The sequence below is a fragment of the Ylistrum balloti genome, unplaced genomic scaffold (assembly GCF_031769215.1).
Source record: "Ylistrum balloti isolate Yb309-2 unplaced genomic scaffold, AGI_CSIRO_Ybal_v1 Utg369632, whole genome shotgun sequence".
In the NCBI taxonomy this organism is placed as follows: domain Eukaryota; kingdom Metazoa; phylum Mollusca; class Bivalvia; order Pectinida; family Pectinidae; genus Ylistrum; species Ylistrum balloti.
Window position 1 is genome coordinate 178,381 of NW_026781897.1, and position 11,926 is coordinate 190,306.

Consider the following 11,926-nt stretch of genomic DNA (forward strand, 5'->3'; position numbering starts at 1 on the left):
ACACTATATCTACTTCATCACACTATATCTACTTCATCACACTATATCTATTTCACTATATCTACTTCATCACACGATATCTACTTCATTACACTATATCTATTTCATCACAATATATCTACTTCATCACACTATATCTACTTCATCACACTATATCTACTTCATCACACGATATCTACTTCATCACACTATATCTATTTCATCACACTATATCTACTTCATCACACTATATCTACTTCATCACACGATATCTACTTCATCACACTATATCTACTTCATCACACTATATCTACTTCATCACACTATATCTACTTCATCACACTATATCTACTTTATCACACTATATCTACTTCATTATATCTACTTCACCACACGATATCTACTTCATCACACTATATCTACTTCATCACACTATATCTTCTTCATCACACTATATCTATTTCATCACGCTATATCTACTTCATCACACTATATCTACTTCATCACACGATATCTACTTCATCACACTATATCTACTTCATCACACTATATCTACTTCATCACACTATATCTACTTCATCACACTATATCTACTTCATCACACTATATCTACTTCATCACACTATATCTACTTCATCACACTATATCTACTTCATCACACTATATCTTCTGCATCACACTATATCTACTTCATCACACTATATCTACTTCACTATATCTACTTCATCACAAGATATCTACTTCATCACACTATATCTACTTCATCACACTATATCTACTTCACTATATCTACTTCATCACACTATATCTACTTCATCACACTATATCTACTTCACTATATCTACTTCACCACACTATATCTACTTCATCACACTATATCTACTTCATCACACTATATCTTCTGCATCACACTATATCTACTTCATCACACTATATCTACTTCACTATATCTACTTCATCACACTATATCTACTTCACTATATCTACTTCACCACACGATATCTACTTCACCACACTATATCTTCTTCATCACACTATATCTACTTCACTATATCTACTTCACTACACTATATCTACTTCATCACACTATATCTACTTTATCACACTATATCTACTTCATTATATCTACTTCACCACACGATATCTACTTCATCACACTATATCTACTTCATCACACTATATCTACTTCATCACACTATATCTACTTCATCACACTATATCTACTTCATCACACGATATCTACTTCACTATATCTACTTCATCACAAGATATCTACTTCATCACACTATATCTACTTCACTATATTTACTTCATCACACTATATCTACTTCATCACACTATATCTTCTTCATCACACTATATCTACTTCATCACACTATATCTACTTCATCACACTATATCTACTTCATCACACTATATCTACTTCATCACACTATATCTACTTCATCACACGATATCTACTTCATCACACTATATCTACCTCATCACACTATATCTACTTCCTCACACGATATCTACTTCATCACACGATATCTACTTCATCACACTATATCTACTTCATCACACTATATCTACTTCACTATATCTACTTCATCACACTATATCTACCTCATCACACTATATCTACTTCATCACACGATATCTACTTCATCACACTATATCTACTTCATCACACTATATCTACTTCATCACACTATATCTACTTCATCACACTATATCTACTTCATCACACGATATCTACTTCATCACACTATATCTACTTCATCACACTATATCTACTTCGTCACACTATATCTACTTCACTATATCTACTTCATCACACTATATCTACCTCATCACACTATATCTACTTCATCACACTATATCTACTTCATCACACTATATCTACTTCATCACACGATATCTACTTCATCACACGATATCTACTTCATCACACTATATCTACTTCATCACACTATATCTACTTCATCACACTATATCTACTTCATCACACTATATCTACTTCATCACACTATATCTACTTCATCACACTATATCTACTTCATCACACGATATCTACTTCATCACACTATATCTACCTCATCACACTATATCTACTTCATCACACGATATCTACTTCATCACACTATATCTACTTCATCACACTATATCAACTTCATCACACGATATCTACTTCATCACACTATATCTATTTCATCACACTATATCTACTTCATCACACTATATCTACTTCATCACACGATATCTACTTCATCACACTATATCTACTTCATCACATTATATCTTCTTCATCACACTATATCTACTTCATCACACTATATCTACTTCATCACACTATATCTACTTCATCACACTATATTTACTTCACCACACTATATCTACTTCACCACACTATATCTACTTCACTATATCTACTTCACCACACGATATCTACTTCATCACACTATATCTACTTCATCACACTATATCTACTTCATCACACTATATCTACTTCACTATATCTACTTCACCACACTATATCTACTTCATCACACTATATCTACTTTATCACACTATATCTACTTCACTATATCTACTTCATCACAAGATATCTACTTCATCACACTATATCTACTTCACTATATCTACTTCATCACACTATATCTACTTCACTATATCTACTTCATCACACTATATCTACTTCATCACACTATATCTACCTCATCACACTATATCTACCTCATCACACTATATCTACTTCATCACACTATATCTACTTCATCACACGATATCTTCTTCATCACACTATATCTACTTCATCACACTATATCTACTTCATCACACTATATCTACTTCATCACACTATATCTAATTCATCACACGATATCTATTTCATCACACTATATATACTTCATCACACTATATCTACTTCACCACACTATATCTACTTCACCACACTATATCTACTTCACTATATCTACTTATACACATGTACCTGATGTACTTTTGAAATTATCAGATATAAAAATGAATTTTATTCACATCGTCATCTCGATTGTGCCAGTTCTTTGAAGGTATCGCCTCCTTTTCTTGAAAATTTAGGCGTCACTGACGCGTCCTAGAAGGACGAAACAGCTGTATGATGTAACATCACTGACGAGTCCTAGAAGGACGAAACAGCTGTATGATGTAACATCACTGACGAGTCCTAGAAGGACGAAACAGCTGTATGATGTGACGTCACTGACTTGTCCTAGAAGGACGGAACACCTGTATGATGTGACATCACTGACGTGTCCTAGAAGGACGGAACAGCTGTATGATGTAAAATCACTGACGTGTCCTAGAAGGACGGAACAGCTGTATGATGTAACATCACTGACGTGTCCTAGAAGGACGGAACAGCTGTATGATGTAAAATCACTGACGTGTCCTAGAAGGACGGAACAGCTGTTTGATGTAACATCATTGACGTGTCCTAGAAGGACGGAACAGCTGTATGATGTAACATCACTGACGTGTCCCAGAAGGACGGAACAGCTGTATGATGTAAAATCACTGATGTGTCCCAGAAGGACGGAACAGCTGTATGATGTAACATCACTGACGTGTCCCAGAAGGACGGAACAGCTGTATGATGTAACATCACTGACGTGTCCCAGAAGGACGGAACAGCTGTATGATGTAACATCACTGACGTGTCCCAGAAGGACGGAACAGCTGTATGATGTAACATCACTGACGTGTCCTAGAAGGACAAAACAGCTGTATGATGTAACATCACTGACGTGTCATAGAAGGACGAAACAGCTGTATGATGTAACATCACTGACGTGTCCTAGAAGGACAGAACAGCTGTATGATGTAACATCACTGACGTGTTCCAGGAGGACGAAACAGCTGTATGATGTAACATCACTGACGTGTCCTAGAAGGACGGAACAGCTGTATGATGTAACATCACTGACGTGTCCCAGAAGGACGGAACAGCTGTATGATGTAACATCACTGACGTGTCCTAGAAGGACGGAACAGCTGTATGATGTAACATCACTGACGTGTCCCAGAAGGACGGAACAGCTGTATGATGTAACATCACTGACGTGTCCTAGAAGGACGAAACAGTTGTATGATGTAACATCACTGACGTGTCCCAGAAGGACGAAACAGCTGTATGATGTAACATCACTGACGTGTCCCAGAAGGACGAAACAGCTGTATGATGTAACATCACTGACGTGTCCCAGAAGGACGGAACAGCTGTATGATGTAACATCACTGACGTGTCCCAGAAGGACGGAACAGATGTATGATGTAACATCACTGACGTGTCCCAGAAGGACGGAACAGATGTATGATGTAACATCACTGACGTGTCCTAGAAGGACGGAACAGCTGTATGATGTAACATCACTGACGTGTCCTAGAAGGACGGAACAGATGTATGATGTAACATCACTGACGTGTCCTAGAAGGACGGAACAGCTGTATGATGTAACATCACTGACGTGTCCCAGGAGGACGAAACAGCTGTATGATGTAACATCACTGACGTGTCCCAGAAGGACGGAACAGCTGTATGATGTAACATCACTGTAGAGTCCTAGAAGGACGGAACAGCTGTATGATGTAACATCACTGACGTGTCCTAGAAGGACGGAACAGCTGTATGATGTAACATCACTGACGTGTCCTAGAAGGACGGAACAGCTGTATGATGTAACATCACTGACGTGTCCTAGAAGGACGGAACAGCTGTTTGGTTTAGGTTTATTTATTGTTTTTGTCTTCTGTATTAAGTTCTTAAGACGGATGGCAATTTACAGTGACGCAGTGCCCATTCCAGTTCATTGACTTGGTTGATCTAAAAATACATGACTAATGACGACAGGTCAACTTGCGTTCGGAGTCGCCGTGTCTAAATATAGAACTTGTACGTCATAAAATTGGTATGTTTACCGTGTATGCCGTTTGCGATATAAGGACTAAAGCTAGGAGGTTGACAAGAAGGGAAACAAAAAAAAAACAAAAAACAAAAAACAAAAAACAAACTCTAAAAATGAATTCAAAGGCCAGATTACTGGTGGATGTTTTGTTCGATGTTACAATTAAAGGTAGGAGGTGTATGCAAAGTAACAACAAAACAAAAACAAAAATTAATCTAAAGGCCAGATTATTGCTTGATATGTGACCACTTCTACTTCTGAATGCACATTGAACATTGGGATGACATTTTATTAACACTACTCATTTAAGATCTGATGTTAACAGATCTATTCTTATTCGTTATTTACTTCAGAAAGAAGATTCTAATTACAGAACATCGCAATATATTAATTAAACTTACATTAATTATTTGCGCGTCAATCACCCCGACTCTGTGCTATCATTATGTGAGAGTATATCTACATCCATGGAACAACATAACATCCTTTTGATTATATGACAATAAGCAATGATATCATGAATGTAACGTGTCATTTGTAATAAGTTTGAAGTCGGGAAATCAATATGGCAGACTTCCCACGGAACTCTTCGCGATCGGAGATATATAAGTCATTAGAAAGGTTTCCTCCAATCAGAACGTGTAATAACAGTTTTCCTATTTTCAGAAATCGTTATGCACTGTTTCCACAGCTGGTGTATAATTAACTGCTGTATTAGAACGAACTAGAAAAGTCAGCAATATCACACATCCTATTTAACCATGTTTTTTATGCATATCAATCCACTGCCTACTTTACCTGCATAAAGCGAAAGAAAACAAAACATAATATCCCGCTGTCAATATCTGAGATCGAACATACGACTCCATGAAGACAAATTGCCGCGGGACCGTCGTCTTATTGTCTCTGCTACAGACACTGATGCAGAATTTTACGACATTTTTATCGAAATTCTGACAAGATAAAAAGCATTAGCACGCAATGTTTTTTTTATAAAATTTTATTTTTTTTTGGTTCAATTTTTTGGTATCAGCTCACAATTAGTAACGTTTAATGATATGATGCATGCTTCTCCCTGACCACAATGGATGAGACTCAGTTGCCTAACTGTTGGTACGTGCATGTTTAGATTCTGTTGCCCCTAACTGTTGGTACGTGCGTGTTTAGATTCATTTGCCTAACTGTTGGTACGTGCGTATTTAGATTCAGTTGCCTATCTGTTGGTACGTGCATGTTTAGATTATGTTGCCTAACTGTTGGTACGTGCGTGTTTAAATTCAGTTGCCTAACTGTTGGTACGTGCATGTTTACATTCTGTTGCCTAACTGTTGGTACGTGCGTGTTTACATTCAGTTGCCTAACTGTTGGTACGTGCGTGTTTAGATTCAGTTGCCTAACTGTTGGTACGTGCGTGTTTAGATTCAGTTGCCTAACTGTTGGTACGTGCGTGTTTAGATTCAGTTGCCTAACTGTTGGTACGTGCGTGTTTAGATTCAGTTGCATAACTGTTGGTACGTGCGTGTTTAGATTCAGCTGTCTAACTGTTGGAATTCGCCGATATAAAACATTCATTAGTCCTTTTAAATACCTATTTGTACTTACAGGTGTTACTTATTTAAGTATCCTTTTGTATTGTTTTCACCTAAAATATGATAATAACCTGTATCTCAGACCTGGAGTGGTTAATCTTAAGTGTTTGCAATATTTCACTACAGATTACATAACCACAGAAAATATCTATGTTTTTATGAATTACTCTATGCTTCATGTGCAAGTGTACTTGTATGTCGGGCATTTAACATCATGTTCACTCATTCTCTTTATTTTAACGGATTTTCCGTATCTCACGAGAGCTGAGAATCTCAGCCATTACAGTAGATAACAATACGAGGTATGTGCCACTAGAGGGATAAGACGTTTGTATATGATAAAATCCGAAATCCTACAAAACAACCATCACATTTTTATGTGAAGTAAAATACCAACTAAGACATATAAATCTACGGATGTAAATACACTGTTGTGGTTTTATAAAAATGTTGGGAACATTTTACTAAAGCTACATAGAATCTCATACGAGGACGTTCTAGCCACTTTGTTTTGTAAGCTCCTCATCTAGATTTTGCCCTTTCCTTCGACCATTTTAATTTCTGGTCCGCCTTCTACACTTCAAAATCGTGGCTATTAGCATCACTGACGAGCTTTCGAGATTGCAGGAAACAGACACAGCTGGTTGACTTTTAGTCCTCGAGATTTCTCTTAACCAGCATGCCGCATTTTAGTCGCCTCCTAAGCTTCAATGTTTAGAGTCTTAGAAGGACGTAACAGCTGTATGATACAGTTTAGTTCTTTGTTGGGCTCTACTGTTTCTAACTCTAAATTTGTATTAAATGTGCCATTCACTTGCGTGTCTGTTGTGCAATCACTTCATTTGGTTTAAAATAACAAATGTCCTTGTTTTAATATAGTAGATAATACTTAAGTGATTGAAATTATCAAGTTAAAACAAAAAGTCGTTAATTTGCCTATATCAAGTACTAATATACTGAAAGATGATATACTAAACCAACTAAACACATGTCAATAGAGTTCAAACTCAAGTTGAATAAAAGTGGGGCAAAATGTCAACAAAAGAAATATTTCTACGGAGACTACTGAAAAGGTATAAGGCGAATAAGAAGTAATCAGAAAGAGGAAGAGTCATCTCCTTCATTAAAGACACTTAATAATCTTTTCCGCCATTCATGTTTCTGTCAACCCTGGTTCGGATATGACCCTCTTTAACTTCCTTTGAGATACATATTTTTTCTGTATCTTTAACTGATCATTAGCCTGTCTTCTACGAAAGCGACGTGATTTAAATGCACTAATCAAAAAGGCCATTTTCAGAACAATGTAACCGGATGAAGTGTCACGCAACCGTGTCCAGGTTGTGGCATTTCAGTGTTATAACACTATAAAAACCTCCAACAGGAGCGCCATCATCCGTGATATCCGTCCTTATCAGATCTTGACTGTTACTGAAACGCATAGTCCCAAACAAGCATCAGTATAACATTAAATCGCGTTGCTTTCTGCGTTCCGTTGAGCTATATAACACCTATATGTGCAATATCCGGAATTTACAATGGAGCTTTTGGGCGGTTAAAAGGAGACAATCTTTCCTGTGCACGAGGCAAATAAATATCCATTGAATATGTACATTTTGAAGATCTGGATCTGTACTAGACGTTTGTCTACTCTTTGCTGGTAGATTGGCTATAAAGATCACCGGATAAAACATTTGTGTTGGCCTTCTATTGTGATGGGGTTCATCCTTAATATAAGATCAGATCAAAAACCTTTAGTGTGTGAACTGTATTGATAGATATTTCTAAAAACAAAACTAGAGCTGCAGACGAATGGTAGGTACTCCTTTACCGTTCATTTCTAGTTAATATGATAACCAAATGAAAACTTTTAGAAATTTAGAAAATAGTACTATTGTATATGTCATTCCTCAAAACCCTTATACAAGATTTCCCATTCCTCAAAATCCTTTTACAATCCTTATACAATTATTTTTTACTTCAAAAAACCCTTATACAAGATTTTCCATTCCTCAAAACTCTTATACAAGATTTCCCATTCCTCAAAATCCTTTTACAATCCTTATACAATTATTTTTTACTTCAAAAAACCCTTATACAAGATTTCCTTTCCTCAAAACCCTTATACAAGAGTTCCTTTCCTCCTTTCCTCGAAACACTTATGCAAGATTTTCCGTTCCTCAACGCCCCCCTCCCCCTCATTTTTACAAATGTTCAGCTTATTGGGATCGATGTCAGTGTCAATCAGATTCTTCTGTTATGTTCCAACATCAATTTTCAGGAAACATTAACCGTTAAATTACAGGTTTGGTTTTGTATTGTTTAACACCCTGTCACCAGCTAAGACCATTAAAAAATTCCCGTGTATGCAAGCTAGGAGCATTAAGTTGAATGCTGAGTGTTGAGCACGAAGTAACTACCAGTTTTATAGACTCTGATATGTCCATGCCTGATGAGAGAGACAAATAGCATTCATCACAGGGGCGAATATTCATCTAAAGACTGAACATGAGGGAGTTCCAATAGACATATTAGGTATACTTGAGAAACACTACGTCCCCAAGCACGAAGGGTAGGTCATTCAACTGAACGGTATTTTTGTAATAGTTCTTTGTGGATAATGACATGCTATACGATTGAGTGTGTTTGCTAAGGAAGTACTTTAAAGGGTATCAGATGTTAGGAAGGCGAAATACATCTAAAACATATACATATTTGTTATAAGGTCCGTCAAAAGAAGTGGAGGACTTGTTGTTTTAACTCCTGGTTCTTGCTATCTCTTTTATTAATTTCAATATTAAAGTCCCGTAACCCTGACTATTATTTTTATTATTAAAGCCCCTTAACTCTGAATAATATTCTCATTATTAAAGTCCCGTAACTCTGGCAAATATTGACGGACTTTGAACCTATACTGAACTCGTTTTAAGATCTCACTAATATAGCAACACAAAGTTTGGCTCAAGTCTGGCGGTGCAAAACATTTATCTGACGAAAACGAAGAAATACATTTTTAAAGTACTGTGAATCAAAATCTACATAATGCAAGATAGTGTTGATTAAAAATCTAATTTAGTTCAAATCTTACAGAACAAATTTAAGTTATATGACAGAAACTAAAAATTGGTATATTTTGACAAAAACCGAACTCATCTGAGATCTGATCGACAACAAGCAGAGTAGTAATTTAAAATCTAAATGTAATAAAAAGAAATGCACTTAAAGTTAAAACATCAGATAAATATTTAAAATCATAAAAGTTATTCGGCGGAAAAGTTAGATCTCATTAAGAAATTATCTATTTTTTGTACGATATTAAGCTGAATATGTTTGATGCTCGTTACTTTGCCTGTTGGTTGCATTGTTGTATACCTTGTTCTCATTTGAGAACGTGACATTACTTATTTGGAGTGATCAAGGTTTACGTGGCGGATGTCGTCGATGGAGTAGAAGACGCTTACTCGTCCGAAACACCTGGTCCTTTTTTCAGGAGTCCCTGTGTATCCCTTCGATCGTCGCCACTGACAAGGATGTAAAATGAACGGCAGGTACGTTGTATGCACGCTCTATAACAGGACCAGTCAATTTTGTTTATAAGTTTCATCAATAGATAAAATGTGAATATAATTAATCACTGCTCATTGTAACTTTCTAAATGGAAACCTGTGGAAACTGTCACATAAAAGTGCACGATTATCTACTTATATACATTTAGTTCTTAGTATAATACTGCCCTGTAGTTTCATTGAATAATTTTTCACAAGTATGTGAGTAGTTCCGACATAATTCGTCCAATAAAAAATAAGCCTTCATTTAGGTCACCATAACAACCAAATGACAGTGGATGATTCAGAAAACCACATCATTGTACATGTTTAATCGGACAATATCTTAGTTTTAACAACACGAAACCAAAGCCCCCTCTCCAAGTGTTTATTGTAATTGGAAACACATGATATATAATAAATATATGGGGTTATGTTGTGGCCACTGTATGACCAATTTAAATTGATTTAAGGGCTGATGACATATGAACTTTAACTAAAAACGTGTGTGTAATAACCAGGTCACCATAACAACAATACATTCTGCAAAATGAATAAAAAAAAAACCACACCGTGCATGTACATCTATATTTAGTCCTTGACAATCCCTTGTAGTTTCAATAAAATCAGTTTTGGTGTTGTCTGGACAAAATTTTCTCGACAGACAGACAGACAGACAGTGATCAGCATTATATACATTCAGTGACAAAACACCCCGTAGACATACAACACAGAAACTCCATGGAAACAACAACAGTATATAGTGATCGTCTAAATCTTGAAGGACTTCCGTCGGATACATATCAATGTTTTATTCCAGTGGAGCTCATTTAAGAAAGTTACACAAACTGGCCTGGCCATTTTTGAAATGTCGAGTGTCTTCAATGAAGCAGAGGGCGCTAACACTGGATATTTCCTCCTTGTATGTTGTCAAATAGAATTGATAAAATATTCGAGTTCATAACTTTCTACCATCATGTCACCCGTTTCAATTTGTATCGAAATTTTGTTAGCGTATTGATATTTTTATTCGAGAGAAGCGGATCATGTTAAGATGAAAAAGTTTCACGTGTGTTTAAATCTGGTCTGTGCATGACCTTTCAACTACAGGTGGTCCTCCACTGCACTTGCTGACCTCTCTGTGACACAACAATAAATAGTAGACCAAATCTGTCGATCTGCAAGCTAAGTTGGCACTGTCGCTACTAAGGACCTGACCAATGAGGAGAGCCTAACAATCAATGAAAGAGGAAAATGCTTCCGTATACTTCTATGTCTATTTTTGATAGGAATTTCTGGAGGGGAGACACATATATATGTATCTAGCAGAGGTCCAACCCTCTTCAAGTGTCTAACAAAATCATGTTATTTTTCAATAATACTGTTTATTGATTAGCTGAGTATACTTACCATAACCGACGATCGTGCATTATCCCATAATCACCATTCGGACACGTGACTAATATTAAACGTAATACTGGTCAGGCCATTTGTTTCCAAATCTCGCGACCATTTCTCTATAAATCGCGTGCTTTCCCTAAAGACTCAATTTAGAGTTTGATCAGGACAAATCCCCCATCAGCCGTCTGATCACTTTTTTACGCTTTGCTGGAACACGTGACTGCCATGTTGTATTTTCCTTGAAAAGTTCCTCCAGAAATACTGAAGAAATATCGCATAAAGTTTTTTTTTAAACATAACATGGGTACCTGACTTCATTTCATCAGGTAGAAATCCCATGTCCCCCCCTACCGACCAGAGGGCAATAGAGTGTTAAAGATGGGACAATACACATAATACAAGTGATGTTTAAGGCTGCTTATAACCCTAAAACAGTGAACTTGGGAAATGTTAGTTACAGGGAATACTTGCTTAAACATTCCTCCAT